A 22,438-nucleotide genomic window follows, 5' to 3' on the forward strand; every position below is an offset into this window, starting at 1 on the left:
ACACCCCAAAGTCTGTGATGACCACAGCAGGCTCTCTTCATGCGAAGCGTCAGGAGATTAAGTTTGAAAGGTAACAGGGCTCAGATTGTCTTTTTGAGCATAAATTCAGCAGGGACACGTTAGATGGGTGGAAGGGGTGAGTCTGGAGAGCAGCCAGATCAGGTAGATGAGTATCACAAATGTGGGGATGAATGAAAAGTGATACAAAGGAAAGGCCAGCCAGCCTGGGTCAATTGCATTTGGCCTCAGAAGAAACAGTGGCATTAATGTGGGCGCTAATATTTTAAGCACCAGTGACTGGGGGAATGATGAAGGGCAGAAACAGGTACATTCAAAGAGGCTACTTATTCTTTTTTTAATTGCTGGGCTGCTCTAGAAGTATCGGCAGTCAATACCACTTGGAATATTTTGATGGAAGAAGATTCTATCAGTTTGTTGTATCAAAAATCAAATAATACCCTTAGAACAATGGAGACACTTTACTGGCTAGGAAATTTGGTTCCCTGGTGGTTGAGGTTTTTGTGCTTCATGTTGAGTTGGTAGTCTCAAAGCTTTTCAGGGAAGTTGCATTTTATGAATTAAATATCCTTTTGAAGTTCCTCTCAACCATTATCTGTATGGGATCCTAAACTGGCTCTCGGATTATTGGGAAACGGGGGGAGAAGGGCATAGGGGCATGAGGTGAGTTTGCTGATCTCCTTGTTCACTTACTCATTCACTGTTTATTTATTGGGCATCAGCAATCTGCCATGAGCTCGCTGAGTCCTGGGCACACTGCAGTGAACAAAACACTCATGGAATGTCCAGTCTAGAACCCACTTCCTCAGCTAGCTGGGCCAGGAGGAAGCGTACAGTGGGGTGTTCTGGGTGTGCACACGTGTCCTGTGATAATCCCATAAACGTGGTAGAGACCACACTGAAGAAAATGCCTGCCCTTCTTTTGAGTTGTGCATTTTGGCCTGAAATTTAAATTCAGGCACACAGCCTCTGCTTAACACACCCCTTGGCTTTTTCAGAGGGGAGTTTACAAGAGACTGGGTTGCCCTCAACTCTTGGCTCCGACCTGAGGCTGAGAAGCCCTTTTTCTCCCCCTCTTCCATCTGGCACTTCTGGGACCACAGTCTTGTCTCTCTGTCTACAAGAGCAGAGTATCAATCAGACTTGGGAAATGATTTTCTTGGAGAAACTTAAACCACAAGAGTTTATATAAAGGGCTCTTTATACCCTACCACACTGAGTTTAATTTGGAGGAAGCTTGCAGTCTCCAGATAAAGCATTTTATTCTTTATATATTTATTATCTTTGCCATATTCTATTTTAGTGAACATGGAAAACAAGGCCCTTAGCCTGAATGGAGAGCCAAAAAAATTTTTTTTAACTTATGAAAGACCCAGCCCACAGTCTTTATTGTTTTTTCCTTTTTTTTTTTTTTTCCCTTAAGTTTCTTTGCTCAGCTGGGTTCCAGGCCTGTTCTGGCTTGTCTAGTTTACACTTTGTGGGAGATAGATGACCCCTGAGGCTGGTCCTATAAAGAGGGAAAAGCTTCTCTCCTCATATTCCTCCCACATGCACAGCAGGTTTTCCTTGGCTGAGCTTCTGTCTATCTCTCTCCTTGAATGCCTGCTTGTCCCGGGGAGATAGGCACACTTATTGTTCCGGGAGGAGGAGGGGTTGAGTTAGTGCTTTCCCCCCATAAGAGTTATGCCATCTCTGAAGCCTCCAGCGGTCTGCTCAAGCCCAAGGGCAGTGTCAGACTTCAAGGCGCTCCATATGCTTGTGTCCCGCCGGTCCCTGCCTTCTCCACGGGTGGTGGAGAGAAACTAGCCCTGCACTAAGGCATAAACACCTGGATTCAGGCCTGTATGCTCCATTTATTAGCATCACTGGACAAGCCACTTCACTTTTCAAGTCTTAGGTTTTTCTTCTATGACAAAAGAGTGATATCACTTCCTCTGAGAATTACTGTGAAGACCAAGTGTGATAATGAATGTGAAAGGCATGTCAGTTGCACACACTGTATAAACATTTGGGTTCATTCCAGTTTGCTCTGGTCCAGAGTTCAGATGATCCACATGTCTCAGTGTTTTCTTCTGCTAGGGTGGCTCTGGCAACCTATCGGCAGGGATTTGGGTAAGTTGATGGATACAGGAAGGTAAGGATCTTGAAGACTAGGCAGGAGAGAGTGGTAAGGAGTATGATAAGCAAATGAAAGGGAATTTTATATAGAGAGGGCTGCAGTCAGATGATGAGCTTGTTTTGGGAGGGACTTTGTGAGACACAGAGGTTTGAGTGGTGTTTCTTTGGGGCCCAACACACATGACAGGGGAAAAGCTCTTCTCCGAGCTGCTGCTCAGAACTCAGCGTGGTTTCGGCTTGGTGAGGGCTGCTGGGAAGACAGAGGCAGCCATGCCTCAGGCATCATGCTGTCAGAGGGCCTTGGCATGGGCAAATGCATCAAACTCGCATCACTGTCTTCCCAAGGTCTTCCAGGAGTGGCTGTGTTGGGGTTTTGAGGAGAAGATGGTGCAGGTTATTTGTGAGTGCTCGAGACATCCCCTGAGTCCTATCAGAAATAACTGAGGAGACTGACAGGAGGCTGGAGGGCTTGGGCCATTCAGGTGGGAGCAGAAGTTAGTGAAATTGAGTTCCTACTCATCTGTTACACAAGATGGTGAAACCCGAGAAACTGGAATGGTGCAAGCATGGGGGATCGTCATCTTAGGCACCTCCGAAACACTAGGGTAGAGGCAGAAAAGAACAGAATTTAGAGTCAGATAAACTAGGGCTCAAATCTGTACAACTTTGGGCAACTCATATTGTCTCTTCAATGCCTATGTTCTTTATTTTTAAAATAGGTATATTACTACTCATGCTGTAGAGTAACGGGGAAAATTTGAGATCGTATATATGACAGGCATAGCAGAATATGCACCATGTGACAGATAGTCAATCACGTACAGCTTTCTGTGTTATTAATGTACTTTAGGCCAGGCCATATGTTTCCATGGTGGCACTGCAGAGACTGGAACAAATACTGACTGGTGTGAATGGGTAACAGGGGGACCTTGTCTCACGTCTTAGACATGCTCTCTATGATGGCTCTGAGGCAGAATCCTTCCTTGCCTCTTCTAGCTTCTGGTGTTTTCTGGCAATCCTTGGTGTGCCTTGGCTTATGGATGGATCTCTTCATTTGCAGGGCTATCTTTTACTGTGTTTCTTTACATCATCTTCCCTCTGTTCTGTCTTTAGGTCCAAATTTTGCCTTTTTCTAAGGACATCAGTCATATTGGAGTAAGACCCACCCTAATGACCTTATTTTAACTTGATTACCCTTGTAAAGATCCTATTTCCAAATAAGATTGCATTCTGAGGTACTGGAGATTAGGACTTCAATAAATCTTTTTGTAGGGGAGACACAGCCTAACTTGTGACAACCTATTAGATCCAAGATGGCAGCTCAAAGATTAGATTGGGGAGCAGAATTGTCAAAGGCAGATGAACAAACAAGCAACCACATAGGAAGAATGGGTTGTCAGGGTGATTTTAAAGAAAAGAATGGGCCAGAGTGAAGGTCCAATGGAGTACAGCATTTCTTAGGTCATATCTAGCTTTTATTGATTTGGCATGATTTGAGATGGAACTCTAGACAAATGAAGTAGTCACAAAAGCATACTCACAGACGCTGTGTTAAGAAAACTGTGAGTAGTCCACATTGGCTGGAGGTAGCTTTAGGAGGCAGAAGGAGATGGGGACGGAGGGGTGGACTGGGGTCAGGTCATGTGGGGCCTTGAATGGCTGTTGAGGAATCCATAGTTCAGTTCAGTAGGGGTGAGTCCATGGAGGGTTCTTTGCAGTACAGTTGACCCAATCAGAGCTGAGTTTAAAACGTTTAATTAAAAACTAGGTGGAGGTTAGATTGCAGTAGGGAGAAATGAGATGTGGGGCTTCCAAATAGGAGGCTAGTGCAAGAGACTAGGTGAGAGATGAGGAGGGCTTGAACTTAAGCATGATGGCAGTGGGCTGGTGCAGGAGGGGGACCATGTCAGAATATCATTTTTACCTAGGGCTTGGCTTGCAGCTAAGGGGAAGGGGTCTGAGTCTTCTTCAGTTTGTGAGCATCACTGGAGTGGATGGCTAGAGCATCCAGCATCATTAGATATTTGAGGCACTCCAGCTAAGAAAATTCCTTTCTGATCATGTCACTGGGAGAGAGTCTAGTAAACAGCTCTATCGATTTTTAGGCAGTCAAAAGATATTAACCCAAGGAATGAGGAGAACTGGGGAGAAGGAATGAATAATCTACATATTTGAAGTAAGCCAAGAAGCTAGATAACATTCCTTGATAGGTTTCCCTGTATATGGTTCTGTCACACCAAATTAGAAGATTTCACAGTGTAAGAGAGCCTTCCTGTGGAATGTAAAGACTTCAGACCATGGATCCAAAGTAATCAAAATCTCTAGAAACACTCATTCCTATTGTGATACCGTGTTATTTATTTTTCACAGAAGACCAGATTTGAAAAAAAAAATCTCATTGTACTGAATTTTTGCTTTATTTTCTTTGGAATCCATGCAGGGTACAATGAATGAAGTGATAATGGCTAACCCTCATCTCTAGTCAAAATAAGTAAAACTTTGAATTAGAGTTGGGAGTTCTCCAAGATACATTACCAAAGGACTTCTTATTCTGTGGTTTGAATTCCATTGTCTTTCCTGTGACTAGTTGAATACTCTTCTTGCTGTGTTTTCAAAGAAGATGAGCCTGATTCACAAGGACTTCAACCTACTGCAGAAGGCAACATACATGTTGTTAATATCCAATCTTAGAGCCTGGGAAATCCCTCTGTGTTTATTGATTTCACAAGCTTGGCCAGAGAAAACCAGCACCAGGACATACGCTGAGAACACAGGGCTTGGAAGCATCTGATTCGGGCTTAGACACTTTTGATGTAATGGATTATCTTTGAAGCCTCTTTGTCTTCTGTTATTAGTCACTAGTCTAGAGAAAGGCAGGAAGCGGTATGCTTCCATCGAAGAAGGCAGGGTGTGGTTGGTTGCTGGCTTCTGGTCTCAGGCATGGGACAGCCACAATAACTTTGCATTTGGCAGTTTCCTGTCAAATTCAATTGTGGAGCCTCAAGATGTGCCAGCCATACTAATTGTTGTGCTGTGCTTGAGAGCATTGCCCCTTCAGAAGCTGAGCTCACCCTGCCCACCCTGACTGAGGCTAGCCTGATGCTCACACATTTCACGGCATGAGGATTGTGGGGATGCTGATGGGGATGGGATGGATGCACAGAGAGAGGACCAATCTTTAGGTGATTTTTTCTTATTTAGAAAACACTTCTTCTAGGTTACCACCAGCATCTACTGTCTCTCCACATCTACCATCATCAAGGGTCCAGAGGAGAGAAAAGACAGTGATTCTAGAGGTAAATCATGAGCAGTGGTCCCAGCCCCAGATGAGTAAGGGCTATTTTGGTTCTAGCTCACGGCTCCAGATTTCCTGTGAGTATTCATGCCACAGCTTCTGTTTGGGGCTTCCAGGAGTTCCTAAATGGGACCATCTTCCAATTTTGATCTCTTTTCTCCTAAATGACACGTCTTTTGGTCTCCAGAATTTCTTATAAGGTCAAGAAGGAAAGAAGAAGAAAGAACTAATATTTGATGAGCGCATACTATTTAGCAAGACTTCTTCAAGGTGCTTTCGTTATCTCCTTTAATCCTAAGCGTATCCCTATCAAGTGTATAAAACTGAGACTTGGAGAGGTTAACCTACTTGTCCACATTCATAGAAGTTTTCAGAAGTGGCGCCAGATTAGAATCCAGGTTCAGCTTTGCTCTGTGTCACTGTGCTGACTGTGTCACTCTGCTCCTTGGGCTGGCAGGCAGAATGTGTAGTTAGCAGTCTTTTGCCACCAGACTGGGCAGCTTTGAAGGAGTCTCCCCACCTCTTTGTGCTTGGTTTCCTGATTTGAATATGAGGACGGTACTTCTGATCCACCTCCTGAAGATCTGCCAAATGACTAGAGTATGTTGCAAAGAACAGAAGCTTTAGAAAATATTAAATTAATATTTACTGTCAGTCCACAAACATTAGACAGTGTTAATGGAGTAGTTTTCTTTTCATTGCTCTGTCCTGGGCACCATGCAAACCACGTGGAACAAGTCTGGTCTCAGCCCTGCAGGCACATGTGATAGCCACCTCAGTTAGATTTGTTTTAGGGGATAAATAAACAGGAAAAATAAACACATCAGTGATTGTGTAAATACAGATACAGAGCATAAACAAACTGGTTAGGAACAAAATGTTCTCATAGTGAAAAGGGTAAAATTATTTTACAAAATCCTGAAAGGGAAAGGGGATATTTTGGTTAGAGTGTGTCCCAGTGGGGAAAGCCACTCTTTCTTTTTTGGATAGGTGGTAAATTTTCCTGATGGTCTCAGGAATAAAGGTTATTGGTGGATGAGGAGCAGATGGAAGCATCTTAGATACAAGGAATGCTTTGAGAGAACAAGTTTAGAGACAAGAATGAGACATGATAGAAAGAAAGATGGGAAAGACACAACCAGAAGAGAGGAGCTGAGTGATCCCAGAGAAGTGCTGTAGTCTGGGGATGTCGTGTGTGTTTTGAGGGGTGTGTGTGTGTGTGTGTTTATTGAAATATAGTTGATTTACAATACTGTATTAGTTTCAGGTATACAGCAAAGTGATTCAAATATATATATTGAATCACTTCTATATATATATATATATATATATATATATTTCAGGTTATTACAAGATATTGAATATAGGTCTTTGTGCTATGCAGAAAATCCCTGTTGTTTATCTATTTAATGTATAGTAGTGTATATCTGTTAATCCCATACTCCTATTTTATCCCTCCCCTTTTTCCCCCTTTGGTGACCATAAGTTTGTTTTCTATGTCTGTTTCTGTTTTGTATATAGGTTCATTTGTATTGTTTTTTAGATTCCACATATGATGTCATATAATATTTGTCTTTGTCTGTCTGACTTATTTCACTTGCATAATGCCCTCCATGTTGCTGCAGATGGCAAAATTTCATTTTTTAAACATTTTTTATTAATTTATAATCATTTTGCAATTTTGTGTCAAATTCTAGTGTAGAGCACAATTTTTCAGTTATACATGAACATATATGTATTCATTGTCACACTTTTTTCTCTGTGAGCTACCATAAGATCTTGTATATATTTCCCTGTGCTATACAGTATAATCTTGTTTATCTATTCTACAATTTTGAAATCCCAGTCTGTCTCTTCCCACCCCCGCCCCTTTGGCAACCACAAGTTTGTATTCTATGTCTGTGAGTCTATTTCTGTTTTGTATTTAGGCTTTGTTTGTTTGTTTTGTTTTTGTTTTTTTTTAGATTCCACATATGAGCGATCTCATATGGTATTTTTCTTTCTCTTTCTGGCTTACTTCACTTAGAATGACATTCTCCAGGAGCATCCATGTTGCTGCAAATGGCGTTATGTTGTCAGTTTTTATGGCTGAGTAGTATTCTATTGTGTAAATATACCACATCTTCTTTATCCAGTCATCTGTTGATGGACATTTAGGCTGTTCCCATGTCTTGGCTATTATAAATAATGCTGCTATGAACATTGGGGTGCAGGTGTCAAAATTTCATTTTTTAATGTCTGAGTAATATTCCATTGTGTATATATACCACATCTTCTTTATCCATTCATCTGTTGATGGACACTTAGGTTGCTTCCATGTCTTGGCTATTGCAAATAGTGCTGCTCTGAACACTGGGATTTATGTATCTTTTTGAATTAGAGTTTTCATCTTTTCTGGAGTGGGATTGCTGCACCATATAGAAGCTCTATTTTTAGTTTTTTAAGGAACTTCCACACTATTTTCCATAGTGGCTGTACCAATTTACATTCCCACCAACAGTGTAGAAGGGCTTCCTTTTCTCCACACCCTCTCCAGCATTTATTATTTGTAGACTTTTTGATGATGACCATCGAGCTGTGTAGTTTAGTGCTCTGCTTCTGGTCTGTAGGTGATAAGAAAACAGAAACAGAGCTAAGGTTCTGAGGTAAGAGGTGCACAAGAATCCAATAAAACCTGAGAGGCCTGCCTGGGCCCTGGCTGGCAGAGGAGGGCCGGTGTTAAAATTGCATCGTGATGTGTTAGAATGTCCTCTCTACTCCTAAATCTGCATATCAAAATTGTACCCAGCCCCAACGTCCATCTTAAATGCCACCTTCTCCATGGAGCCTTTCTTGATTCCACCAAACTGGTGTCTTATCTCATTTTTCTGGACACCCACTGTCCCCTTTACCCTTTCTTTGCACATTCAGCTAGACTGCCCAGTTATTTTTGTACATACCGTGTCCATCCACCTCATAATCTCCTTCAGGGCAAAGGAGTACTTTATTCATCTGGGGGGTTCCCATGACACCCAGGGAAGAGGTACTAAACAGTGTTTGTGGAACCGAATAGAAGAAATAGTGGGTTGAGTAATAGGGATGTGGCAGCCATGGGAACAGCAGTGATCGAGCCTGCTTGCTGAGAAAGGGCCCGTGTTGGCTCTAGCCATGACTTCAAATATCTGATGTGATTTCTGGTCTCAAGTCTTCCTTTCCATCCCTTTTGTAGCTCTTCTCAGCCTTGTGGGATAAAATCACTCACTCTCCTGCTGTATCTACAGGGGAAATGGGGGAGAAGATGGAGAGAAAAATATCACATTTGAGGTACCTCTATGAACCAGAAACTTCTTTTTTTTTTTTTTTTGGAGGAGGAGCTAATTAGGTTTCTTTTTTTATTAAAAAAAAAATTCCTTTTTAATGGAGGTGCTGGGGATAGAATCCAGGACCTTGTGCATGCTAAGCACACATTCTACCACTGAGCTATACCCTCCCCTGCCAGAAACTTCTTAATTATTGGATTTTCTTGATTATAAGATGACATTGATTTTGGAACAATATTTTGGGGGAAAAATTAAAAACTACTGCAGGTTATATAAGTATATCAACTGTAAGATCCATTTTGATTTTGGTAAAGGAGTTCTGGGATGTGAAGCTCAGGGGCCCTCTCCTCTGGCTTCTCTCGAGACCACCTAGCGGTAGAACCAAACCCCTCTTCAAGTCCCCTAGGAATCCACTCGGGTCAGCAGTGTAGACGTTACTGAGGATTTCAAAGGAGAGATGGGAAAGGGGGTTTATATTGCACACTTACAACAGACAGCTTACTGATACTCTTTGATGTGTTCATTCTTCCCCAAGAATGAAGTTTCTCAAGCACTTTGCCATGAGGGGTCCTTTGAATTCTCTTTCCCCAGTTGCATCCATCCACGCATGCTTCTCTCCCTCCCAGTTCTCCTCTCCAGCCCCCAAATGTAAGCTCCTCTTCTTTTCTTATATGCAGAGAGAGTAGTTCAACTCCATCTTGTCTACTCTGAAGGTCTTTCCTCATTGGCATTCACCCTCTTTTTATTGCTTGACTGTGTCCTTTGGCATCTTACTCTAATCCTTGATTTTCTTAATATGGTAAACTGTTTCTTAAAAAATACTGAAATCTCTCCAGGATATCTAGTGAATGATTTTTTTTCCCTCCATCCAGTTAAGTATATCATTTAATTCACTCCTGTGGTAGCTATGTTACAAAGTAAGTATTATTATTCCCATTTTTCCAGACAGAGAAACAAGCACAGACAGATAAAGCAACTTCCTAAGTTACAAGGAGTGGCAGAGTCAGGATCTGAATTTAGGTTGGCAGACTCTGGAACCTGTGTTTTTCAGTACGTGGAGCTGCTTTGAAGCACACATCTCTGCTCAGTACGGTACCCGAAAACGCCCCATTTGCCAGGAGGGAGTAAGCTGTCAGCCGTTCTGTCAGGTGGTAAATGCTAATTCAGAAACTCTCGGACCCTGGAAAGCTCTGGGCCAAGGGATATGTGGGGGTAGCGGTGGGTGGGACAGGGAGGAGTAGTTTTTACTCTGAACAAGCCTTCAGTCTGGTCAGGGAAGTGGGAAGGGTTCTGAGACAACTGTGAAACTTCCCATTTACAATCCAAGGCAGGTAGATGTAGGGTTTGGGAGGGAGGGGAGTCCCCGAGAGACCTCGTGGAGGAGGAAAGCCCTGCCTTCTGCTAAAGAAGAGCTGAGTGTTGGAGGAGAGCACTCCTTTCGTTCTGAAAATGTACCCTTGAATGAAAAAAGGAGCCTGTGGCCGGGAGCTTTACTGCACTCTTGAAGTCTTGTTTTGGGAGGAACAGGATTTTACAGAGCACTTCAGAAACCTAATATTAGGTTTATAAAGACTGCATTGTTTAGGAAAGGAAAGGACTTTATACTACCTGGTTTGTATTCTTCTGACCTTTCAGAAGAGCCTGGGGGCTCTAAGGGGGAAGTATGGAATGTTGGATGCTGATTGTTCTGAAACCATTTCCTCTATGCAGAGAGTGATTTTTTTTTTAAAGCTCTGGACTTTGGCTTTCTTTCCTTGTTCCTGGGGTATATTCATTTCCTGTGATATGCCCTGTGCATCATGTGGACATTTAGCAGAAATGTTCATATGTTTGCATTGTAGGTAGGGGATGAAGCTGGAGATGGAAAAAAAAAAAGAGATAGAGTTGGGCATCAGGCCACAGAAGTTGAGGAAGGGGAGAGAGTGTGTCCTGGGTCCCCATTGTGGCTGAGGAGGGGGACGAGACCCTGCGCTGTCCCCTGGCCACAGCTGCCACTTGAATCTGCACCCAGCTCTGTCTAGAGTGACTGCCCTCTTTGCTTCCCCCCCTTCTCTTCTCCACCACATGGATTCATTTATTTCTTGGCTGAAGGACTGGGGTTTTCTTGCTAACATGATTCTTTCTGATTGGCTTTGCTATCCTTGTTTTCCATTCTTGGAGTATTTCCCTAGAAAGACATTTTATTATATTTTGTGCAGCGCTTTTTCCTAACTGAGAATCTGTACCAGAAATGTTGAAGAGGATGGCTGGGGACAATGGACCGTGGGTGGTCAGCCTCCCTGCTGAAGGGTGGATCTCGCACAGAAATTGGCAGTGGTTCGAGACAGCCGCAGATAAAAATTTCCAAGCTGCTGGCCTCCTAGGACTTTATCAGCTATGCTTCTCCTGAAATACATTCTGAAATGACCAGACCACCACATCCTTTTTGAGATAAAGACCATGAGACATGAAAGAGGATTGGATTTAAAGAGTTTTATGGACATTATGTTAATGTAAATCCAATTTCCTTTCCCATGAAGTTAGTGGTTGGAACTCTGTATCTGTTTTCTCTTCCCTTCAGATAGAATTCCTTAAATTGATATACAGAGAAACTACATTTTATATATCTAGGACTGAAGGTACCTTAATTTATTTGAAAGATGTTTATTTTTTAGCAGAGTTTTCTCTGCTCAGTTCTTCTGTTCTTTTTGCCTCCCTGGCTAGGTGTGTGCCTAAAGCTTGGAGGAGATGGCTACCTTCCACCTAACTGGTTCATTAACATCCCTCTAATGATGGATTTAGTGATGACAGGAGGAAACACTGCCTTCGGTCTGCCCCTAACATTTAAAGCACTCAAGGCAAGAGTACAACTGGAGGTGTGCATATACCATATGTCTAAATATTTTAAAACTATAAACCAAACTATGCCCAAAGCCTGGCCAGCTTCCCATGTCGGAGCCCTGCAGCCTGTTCCCTGGAGGCTACAGGAGGATGCCTCACTGGGGACCTGCCCTGCTTCCCATGAACCAGCTGTGCTGTGGTTCTGCTGTGGTTCTGCTGGGGTCGGTAGAAGTTGGGTCCATGCCTAGCACTCCTGACAGGTCACTGGAACTGTCTGGACTCAGGATGGAACTGTGGATAGAGTCAAGCTCTTGGAGAGCTGGGAAGGGCACGTTCCCCTCCACTACACGTCATTTTTTTCCCTTGGGCTTTTCAAGTCGATCTAAGCAACTCTGAAAATGATACTGCCAGAGCAGAAGAGAAGAGAGGGAGGGGGTGTGGGGTTATTTTGGGAAATTAGTCTGCCCAGACATGTCTAATAGGTAATTTATTGTTTCAGCTTAAACAAAAAGAAAGGCAGAGGCTGTTATTCCTTCCTCCTCCCCTGCCATCTGACACAACCTCACCATGGGGCTCTTGCTCCACCGGCCTTGGGGGGCTTATGTGGCCCATTCCTCCTTCTCCTTTAATTGTGCTTCACTCAATCAAACTTCCAAATATTTTTCTTATAAGACTAAAAAGAGGAAGACAGTCTCTGTGTTTTGGGGAGTCTTCTAAAGCACAAGGCACTGACCCGAGTCCACTTGCCACCCTTCGTCACTCAGGTAGGGGTGGAAGGTAGGACCAAGAACGTGTCCTGCCCTTCATGCTTGTGTTTCTGTCTATGCACAGTTCTCACTGTGTCTGAGGCTTATCCATGAGATTCCAAATGGAAGAAACAACACCCCATGGTGGGCAGAATAATGCCCCACCCCTGCACAATATCCACGTCCTCATCCCCAGAACAAATGAATATCTTAATTTAAGTGGCAAAGAAGTTTTTCAGATGTGCTGTTGAGATGGGGGTTATCATGGATTATCCAGTTATAATCTCAGAGTTTTTAAAAGTGAGAGAGGGATGCAGGAGAGGCGGAGGAGGAGATGTGAGGACGGCAGCAAAGGTCGGAGTGATAAAACCTCTGGCTGTGAAGGGAGAAAAGGGCCCTGGGCCACGGAAGCTAGAACAAGCAAATAGATTCTTCCCGAGAGTCTCTAGAAGGAACCATTTTAGATCCCTGCCAACCAATTTAGATTACTGACCTCCAGAATCGCAAGATGATAAACGTGTGTTGGTTTGTCACTAAATTGTGGTAATTTGTTATGACAGCAGCAGGAAACAGATATCCCCTACCCCTTCCAATCCATTATAATCACCTCTTGCCTCCTTCAAATCATAGCCTCAACCCACTGCCTTTGGGATGCTTCTTTTTTTTTATGATTAACCCAAACCATTTTCCAATTCCCACTAACACACATTGTGGCTTCATTTTTTTGGACTTGGATTTTGGGAAGTCCCAAAGTGCTGTTCAGTGTTTTAAGGGAAAAGAGAGCCTCTGTCCAACGGATGTCTCAGTGAGCCAGGCAGACAGGCAGCTGTGCAGGGGACCCAGTGTGATAGGCCAGCTGTTGGCTTCTGAGGAACTTGCCTTAAATGGGAAACCTGATTATTTAACTGTATGCACCTCTGTGCTGAGACACTTCTTGCCTCTTCCCTCCCAGCCTTTTTTTTTTTTTTTTACAATTACACAGTTTAATTTTTCTACTTTTCTGTGTTCATATTCTTTTTCATTATAGATTACTACAAGATATTGAATATAGTTCCCTGTGCTATACAGAAGGAATTTTTTAAATCTATCTTATATATAGTAGTTAATATTTACAAATCTTGAACTCCTAGTTTATCCCTCCCCATCCCCTTGCCCCACCCTCCCCACACTGGTAAATTTGTTTACTATGTCTGTGAGTCTCTTTCCATTTTGTAGGTAAGTTCATTAGTGTTTTCTTTTTTCTTTCTTTCTTTTTTTTGTTTTAGATTCCACAAATGAGTGATATCATATGGTATTTTTCTTTCTCTTCCTTTGCCCCCCCAAGCCTTAAATAAAGCCTCTATAAGCATTTCATGTGTGCCATAGTTTAGCTGTGCTGCAGACTTGCCAGAGGAGTTAAATGACTATATTTGGGTCAAGGTGGTAAAGGGGAAATGGCCCCTTTGAAGCCAGAGTAGGGGAGGCATCAGCGATAATTAATTTTCCCATGGGATGCTCACCTGCAGGGAAGAATCCAAAAATGCTTTTCCTGAGAGAAGCATGTCATGGACATGAGGATTTTAGAATGAAATTCCTTTATGATGTGAATGTGTTTCACTGAGCCAGTTACTTCTTTTCACCTCTAGGATCTGGGGACATGTAATAGAAGAAGTGGAACCTAGGAGCTTGGTGACACTGGAGACTGTCAACCCTAGGATTAAGCAGAGGCAGCCTAGGTGAAATTAGCTTCCTGGCAGGTGGGTTATTGCTTCCATTATACCCGGCCAAGGGCTCAGGTACCTTCAGCTCAGGTGCTGTAACAGGGAAATAGCACGTGTACCATTTCACTGTAATGATCAGGTGTTCAACAGCTGCTGGATACCCAAGTGCCGCAGAATATGTGTAGCCCTCTGATCTGTAGTAAAACAGAAGCAGTTTTACAAATTGCATTTCTTATATTGAGTTTGAAGTTCTTTTGAAATACCATGACCCTCTTCGTAGTGTGACACTTGCCCTCTTTCAAGATAAAAAGAACCGATAATGACAGGTGAGAGTAGAGCAGCTCGGGTAATTACATGCTACATATCCAAATCTCAGCAGTTCTGTCTGTAAGCACAAAGAAGAACCAGGATTTTTTGTTTGTTTGTTTTTGTTGTTTCTTTAGATACAGTTACAAAGCAGGCTTAAGTCTAGGAAAGATTTTGGTTATTTAAGTAATACTGGAATTCAAACTCTTATGTCAAAACCAAGTTGGTTTCTGTGGGTATTCCAGTAGATAGGACTTTGTAATTCATTAACTGCCTTCATCTCCTAAAGGAGGGACTGGAAAAGATAGTAAATGATGGTGGAAGTTACGGGAGTGAGTGTTGCTTTGGAATTGGTGGTGTTTGTGAGAATGTGATGACAGACTGAAGGTGATATTTGAGGTAGGAGGAGGTGTCTGACATGAGAGAACAGAGTTCGGAAAAGAAGGTAGGAAATGGATAGACCATCCAGCAGGCCATGCTCTCCCTCGGACCTGTGTTTCAGGAGTGCCAACGTCCTGGGACAGTATGGCAAGAAGGGAGAAGCAACATTTTCTCCCATTCACCCTCCCCTTCCCCTCCCTCCGTAACCCCTTACCACATTAGCTGGTTGGAAAATAGAAAGCGATTAAAAAAGAGTTAAGTCAGAATGTGTTTTTCTTTCAAGAAGTAGGTTATATAAATAAATAGTCAAATCAAATTTGTGAAGGCACTGATAGAGTTATGTCCATAATCTCACAGATGCTCAATGTGTGTCCCTCATGTCACAGCACATAGTCCCGTTGTCTGATTTATCGCAGACCCTTTGACAGAGTCACTACTAATGGCTAGACAGGCAGCCCTGGTGTGTTCCTTCATTTCCTGAAGGCATGGGGAATGGTTGGCTCCAACGTGACTTTTTTTTTTTTATTAAAGTATGGTTGGTTTAGAATGTTGTATCAATTTCTGGTGTACAGCATAGTGATTCATACACACACACACACACATATATCCCTTTTCATATTCTTTTTCATTATAGCCCATTACAAGGTATTGAATATAGTTCTCTGTGCTATACAGTAGGGTCTTATTGTTCATCTCTTTTATATATAGTAGTTAGTATCTACAAATTCCAAACTCTCAATTTATCCCTCTATTCCCCTCTCCCCCGAGTAACCATAAGTTTGTTTTCTATTAACATGACTTCTTAATCATAGTTAATCTGTAACTTAGTAACTGAGTAATACATTTTTAAAAGTGTGCACTCTTTTAAAAATAACCCTGAAGAGCTTCTTTGGATTTACACCTATTTGCAGCCTACTCTGCATTCACCATGTCTCTCCTAGTAGCGTTCTGGTTTTGAAACCAAAAAAGAAAGAGCTAAACTTAGATGTTTTAATAACAAGCAGTCATTCTAAAAGGTATGGGAGTGCTTGTGAAAAAGAAGTCATTAAATTCTAGAAACATACATGGTACATGTAATTAAAGGGAGATGCCCTGTTGTTTATAACTTACATTGTGATTTGGAGCAAACTGAAAGGCTTCAGAAACAAGTCTTTTTAATTCTCTGAAATGTATGTTTTGTATTATTGTGGATTTTTTGAAATTCTAAGGAGCTGTTAGAAATTTCATGCTAGCCAGATGGTGTCAGAGCACTTTTGCATGCACTCCATATAAGAGTTTGGAGAAGCTACCAGAAGTCAATTTCATTATCCTCTTTTCTAGTTCTTATTTTATTATTCCGGCCAAGGACATGGGATGTCTTGGTAGACTGAACAGATGTGTATATTGACGCAGAACTGAAAGACACAATGTGTCCTGTCTGAGATTTCTGAGAAAGCATTGTGATGAGAGATTTATTCAAATCATTTAGCAAATATGAGAAGTGGGAAGTTCCATCATCAGTCCAGGAGCAATCATTTTTGAAATTGTCTGGACTTAGAGAATTAAAATGATAATCTTGACCTGGTTTGAGCACTTTTATTGAAAACTCAAAAGTTTGATACAGTGTCAACCTACTTTATATAATTTCCTTAGATTTAATTTTTCCATTCAGTTCAAAGTACTCAATCTGTTCTGTCATTTAAATTAAAGCCTAGTGATGAGAGTTGAATTATTTCTTAGTTTTATTGGATTTAGATTTTTTATGGGTAGTCCTATTAGTCTTTCTAGAATGATTCTGCAGAAGAGTTGCTTCTTTTTACCATATTTTATTTCCTGAAATAAATCAAGTATAACTAAATATGTTATCTCTCATTATATTAATATTGGTGGTGTATAATGGGTCAATATTAAATGAATTAAAAAATTAGTGGAAATGCTACAGTTTTTTGGGGACGAGAGAGGATGAATTATTCAGATTATCTATTCCCTTAAGACTTGTTAAAATCATATTAAATTACTTAAGCATATTCCCTAGAATGGCCTGATACTTCATCACATTTGGAAGCATGTGTTTCCTTTCTAAAGCTGTAAGCCTTAATATTGCTGGGGCTGGAAATAAAAATTTCAAATGTCAAAAATTTTCTCACATTGTATTTCCAAAGAGAACAGACTTCACTGATGTGAGTGGTTGATGCTTTAAAAGTTCTAAGCACATGTTCACTTTCAACTGAAATTCTATTCCATCTGCCTAGAGAATCCACGTGAAGCACATCACCCTCAAGTTACAGTCATCTTCTCACGGTGTGGGTCCTCATCTAAAAACCTGGGAAACGTGCCCCACTGAACAGCACACCAAATAAAAATCATTTAATAACGCTGCAGGTTCCAACCAATGTCTTTCCTAAGGTCTTGTGGAAGGGTATACACTCTAGGTTTCCTAGGAAAACATGATTAGGGAGGGTGGGAGAGGGAGCATATGAGCAATCTAGTCTGTCATTTCTATCTTGCAAAATCTTTGGATTCCTTCCGCAGTATTATAGTACGGAATTTCCAGCATCTAACTTCACCTAATGGAGCCCAGCACTTAGTCCACGTTTCCATCAATTATTGCAGCACACAGTTAGAACCGTGAGCAGTTATTGAAGCTGTCATGTTAAATGCAGTACCCTTACTAAGAAAACTCAGAAGTATAACTTCAGCCTAATGTACAACTATGCTTTCCCCTCTTTGGTAGAGCACCCTTTTTTTTTTTAAATTTAAATCAAGTTTTTCTCTTTACAACAGCAGAGCCCTCCTTGTACACAGATTTCCAAGATTTTTATCTAAAGAAATCAGCGAAGTCCTACAATATCTTTTGTGCATGAGAGCCCTTTCCTCCAGATTTTGACTTCAGAAGTGGGTACCCTTAGGTGTGCCGGGATGTGACTTTGGGTCTAGAAATAGCAGAGGTGACTGTGGAGTAGGGCATGAGAAGAAACTGTGTACTCCTCTTTATGTGTTTGCTCCTTCCCGTTGGTTCTTTGTCTTGTCTTGCTAGGTGCTTCCGCAGGCCGACCTCCAGGACTGTGTCACTTGGCCTCTTTTGACTTCTGGCTCCCTATTGGTTTAGGTCAGTGGGAAACAGAGGATTTTAGGCAGTGAAGGGGAAGAGAATTCAGAGTATTTATTTTCCCCTTTTCTTTCCTCTTTTGCCAGGGTCCTGGCTGGGACTGTATTCCTCTATAACCATAGCTCCTATTGGGTGGCCTTCTTCCCAGGGTTCTGGTCACACGGTTCCCTTTTGTTGCTCCTTTGGGCTTAGTGATGATAATGACTTCCTGCTGTTGTTAGCACAGAGTGCCTCATCATCCCTTCTTGGTTCCTTAATCCTGCCTAGACCTCTGTAATTAGTTGTAAATTGAATTCTCTTTAGTTAAAACCCTTTGGGTATTCTATATGTTATCTCCAAGGACCCTAACTGATAAAAGTAGCCTTTCCTTTCCAGGTACCTCCATCAACTAAGGCTGTTTCACTCATATTTGTGCAACAAAATGGTAAAGGCCTCATTAGATGAGGAAAAGAGGTTGCTTTGGCTATAAAGGGTGTGGCTGGATGTTTGGAGTCTCCTAATTCTCAAATTTTCCTAAATAGCTCCACTCCATTTCTTGGAACCCATCCTTTTCCACCACTGCTCTACATGTAACATGAAAATCCTGGTGGATCTGTGAATTCAATCAATGGAGTTTGTTTTTTAGGTACTTCAACTTTATGCCTCTAAGAGATAAAAGATTCTTTTAGCTCAGTCTGTGCTTTGAGATATATTTAGTGATTTTGACTGTTATTTTCTCTTTTAAACTGGTCAGAGCCAATAGAAGAAGCCACCCACCCCTCTCCACAGCATTTCTCATATCCTTTATATTGTTTCATGGCAGTGAAAGCTTAGTCCCCCATAGCCTGGCCCTCATAAAGCACTTCATTTCAAGTTATCCCAGGAGATATTTTAATGAACTATTTCTCCACTGTTTGCCATGAGCTGCAAGATTCCCTTTACTGAGTTCTAGAGGGATTTTCACTGCCTTCAGCCTGAATTGGGCCAGGTGATCAATCCTAGATTAGCCCATTTCTCTAAGGGTTTCCTGCAATTTACCTGCAATTTCATTACCTGCAATTTCATTCCGTGGTATCAAAATTTGTTTCAATCAGCATACTTGATTTTAAGTAACAGAAATTGCCTTTAGATAGTTCAAGCCAGAAAGGAAATTTCTGGAAGAATGATGAGTAGCTCACAAATTCCATCCTTGGAAAAATAGATAGAAACTAAGTGAAGAGTCTAGAAAGTAAGAAAATTAGCTAAAGTCATGCCAGTAGTCTGGTTAGGATTCTACCATGGGACCATGCCATAGCCATTGGTGGCCCCCCTGTGTCACTGAGGCTGTGAATAATTTCTCAATAGTTCTTGTATATTTGGGCCACTTTCTCAGATTCCAAGTGTCAAAATCTCAGATTGGAGCACTTGATAGACTGAGTCCAGGCTCTTCCTGCTAGTGAATGAGTATGAGACTGGGCCTTGCCTCCTGTTCACATTCACACAAAAGGGAATAGTTGCTAAATTAAAGAAGTGCTCAGTTGCTGGTTAGCTAAAAGTCAAGCAAAAACCAAATGAGGTAATCAGTGTCTAACATAACCATCCAGCCTTCCTGTCTCTGTGGATGGTCAGTCCCCTTATGGGGCCAATGTTGGAAGAGCAGTCAAGGAGACAGGCTATAATTCTTGGCCACAGTGACTCAAATATGAAAGTAATAACTACTCAAATTGGTGATAGTTTAAACATGCTGATAGGCACCATTTATAGTCTAAAATCCTTCTTTCTCTTTTCTCCTTCTCCCTGATATTCCAACTGGAAAGTCACAAAGCTCTGTTGATTTGTATTTCACACTGCTGTAGAGATTTGATAATTTTATTTTTTGTTATTTGTAGTTTTGGCTGATTAGTCAAATAATTAACTGCCACACCTAGTGTCAAACATTAATAAAGTAGTTCTGAGACCAAGTAAAGGGGAAGAATGTTCTTGATATTTTTATAATCTCTTTTTTTTATTGATATGGTTTCTTTTTCTCTGTTGCAACTTTTGTTTCTCTGAGTCCATCAAAATTTAAAAGTTGTATATTTTGTATTTATTTGGCTGCAGATAATTTCTTCCTTTTTGATAAAATTGACTATTTAGCCAAGGATGTAATGTTTTCATTCTCATCATTAAGTTAATATCATTTTTTATAATAAATAGAGACACATTTATTATTTCTTCTGGCATTTTACCAACACATTATCTAGAAGTTATAGATTTTACATACGGTAATCTCTTATTAGTTAGGTAATTGAAGATTTATAAACAGCTTGTGTTTCTGTGGAAACCTTCCATATCTGAACTATAAACACTGTGGATTGTCCTAGAGGGTCCCAGAATTCTCGCTGGTGAACATAACTTTGTCTTCATTATTGGGGTCAGCTTTTCCCTCATGATCTAGATATGGAAAAAATAAACAATCTTGAATAGCTACTAATTCTCACAGAAAAGAATAGGGGATGATATTTGGGGCTGTTCTCAGTGGGTCATAGAGAATATACAGGAGTCATGACCATGTTGGTGTCTGGCTTTCTCTGTTCACCCCCAACCGGTAAAGTAGCTAGGAAAAACCTCTCTTACTGCAATACCCCCATGAAGGAGATACGAGCGAAACTTGAATCCTTCTTGCTGTGTCTGTGTATCATATCTTCTCCCTTCTTCACCAGACACTGTGACATATGGCATGTATATGGTTATAAATGCCTCAGTCCCAATTCCGGAGAGAGCAACTTGGCTTTTGACTTACATGTTGTCAAATAGCCAATTAAATAAGATTTTCCATTTTTCAAGTGGTGTTAAGGGTGTTGTCTAGATAAAATATCTGTCGTCATATCATACTGGCACATCTGTTGACTAGATTTAACTGAATCTAAAATTTTAAGGTAGTTGAAACAGCAGATTTGGAATGGGATGAAAAACAAGGCTGGCAGCTCCAGGAGCCTCTATAGTTTTGATTACTTATGGTGTTAGCTTTTAAAGAAAAATGACAGCTATAGTTCAGACAGATCCTTTCATATTTAAAAAGGAAGTCTTAAAGTATCAATTAATTTTAATGAGCAGTCTCTCTCTTGATACATATATATGTCCCTAAAGACTTTCCAACTATACTTCTCAACATCTGGAAGCACTATTGGGCAAACCACATGCTTAGTTCCTAACTTCAAACAACAGTTTTTGAAAAGAATCCTTTGTAAATTCTGGAAGGAGGCTGTGAATACTTACCAGAAAAGTGGACTTTTCAATATATTATAATGTTTGAGTTATTAGGGACTCAGATGCCTGAAACACACCTCTAGAGCAATTTGGAGTTTAGAAAAAGAGAGAAAAATACCAGAAAGAATGTGAGTAGATTAGAAGAGCTGAATATACCTTTGTGCTCACTGAAGGGCCCTCTTTTCTCTCTCCCTCTCTCCCTCTCTCTTTCTTTCTCCCTTTCTTTCTCTTTCTTTCTTTCTTTCTTTCTTTCTTTCTTTCTTTCTTTCTTTCTTTCTTTCTTTCTTTCTTTCTTTCTTTCTTTCTTTCTTTTCTTTTCTTACTTTCTTTCTTTCCTCTTCCTTTCTATTCTCCTCTCTTTCTTTTTGAACTAAAATTTCAGCAGCAGCATAGCTATCTCACCCTCCACAACATGATCAGAAGAGTGGGAAACTTTTATTGACAAGCAAAAACTTTAAAAATCCAGCTCTGTAGGTTGAGAGGCATAGGAGAAGTGAATGGGAAAGAAAAGAGACAAAAAAAAAAAAAAAAAGAAAAAGAAAAAAAACATGCCTCAGAGGGAAAAGAACACAACAAAAGTGACAGACACTAACAGACAGGAGCTGAGAATACAGTGGTAAGAAATAGCACAGTAAGAATAATGCAGAACAGTGGTGTTCATGATGTACATCACACTCCATGAATTCACTCGTTTATTCATTCAAATTATGCTTACTGAGTTAATCCTACATGCCTGACATTAAGAAAATCCTGGAAGGTTCAAAGGTGGATAAATACTGTCCCTGTCTTTGTCCTCCAGGTGCTCATTGATGGGTGAGGGTGGGAGAGTGTGGACATGTGTTATGGGTGCAATGCTGTATGCATGCAAATGATAGAGTGGGAGCACCAAGGAGGAACTTATCACTTTTCCTTGGAAAAGGGGGAAGGAAGGCTAGAAAAGGCTCTGTAGAGGAGGTCATAATTGAACTGAGCCTTAAAGGTTACTCACTTCTTTACAGTTTCTGGCATATTTTAATGGAGACATTCAAAATACGAATTAACTGCCTTACCAACCCAATAAATAGTGATCATAATGGTGCCTGAACCATCTAAGAAAAGATATTATGTTTAGAAATACAACTTGTGTGTGCTTTAAAACTTAACTCAGGGACATCATCTACTCTCTGAACCCTCCTTCGATCACCCTGGCTTGAACTGTCCTTATGAGAATTATCATAGTACCGAGGACCATGTTTGGTCCATGAACCACCCTTAGATCACACTGTTTTCCACTGCATGTGACTTCCCTCATTACTGGGTTGTAAATTCCCCAACATCCCTGAATTTTACTCCACTTCTCGAGTAAATTCTAGCATAGGGCATTGAATATAGCTGCAAAATGAGTGAATAAATATTGGTAAGGCCCTGTCACCTCAAAAGATTATTCTTTGATTATCTGGAAAATGTGCTCATTTCTAGAC

The sequence above is a fragment of the Camelus ferus genome, chromosome 3, assembly GCF_009834535.1.
Source record: "Camelus ferus isolate YT-003-E chromosome 3, BCGSAC_Cfer_1.0, whole genome shotgun sequence".
Lineage (NCBI taxonomy): Eukaryota > Metazoa > Chordata > Mammalia > Artiodactyla > Camelidae > Camelus > Camelus ferus.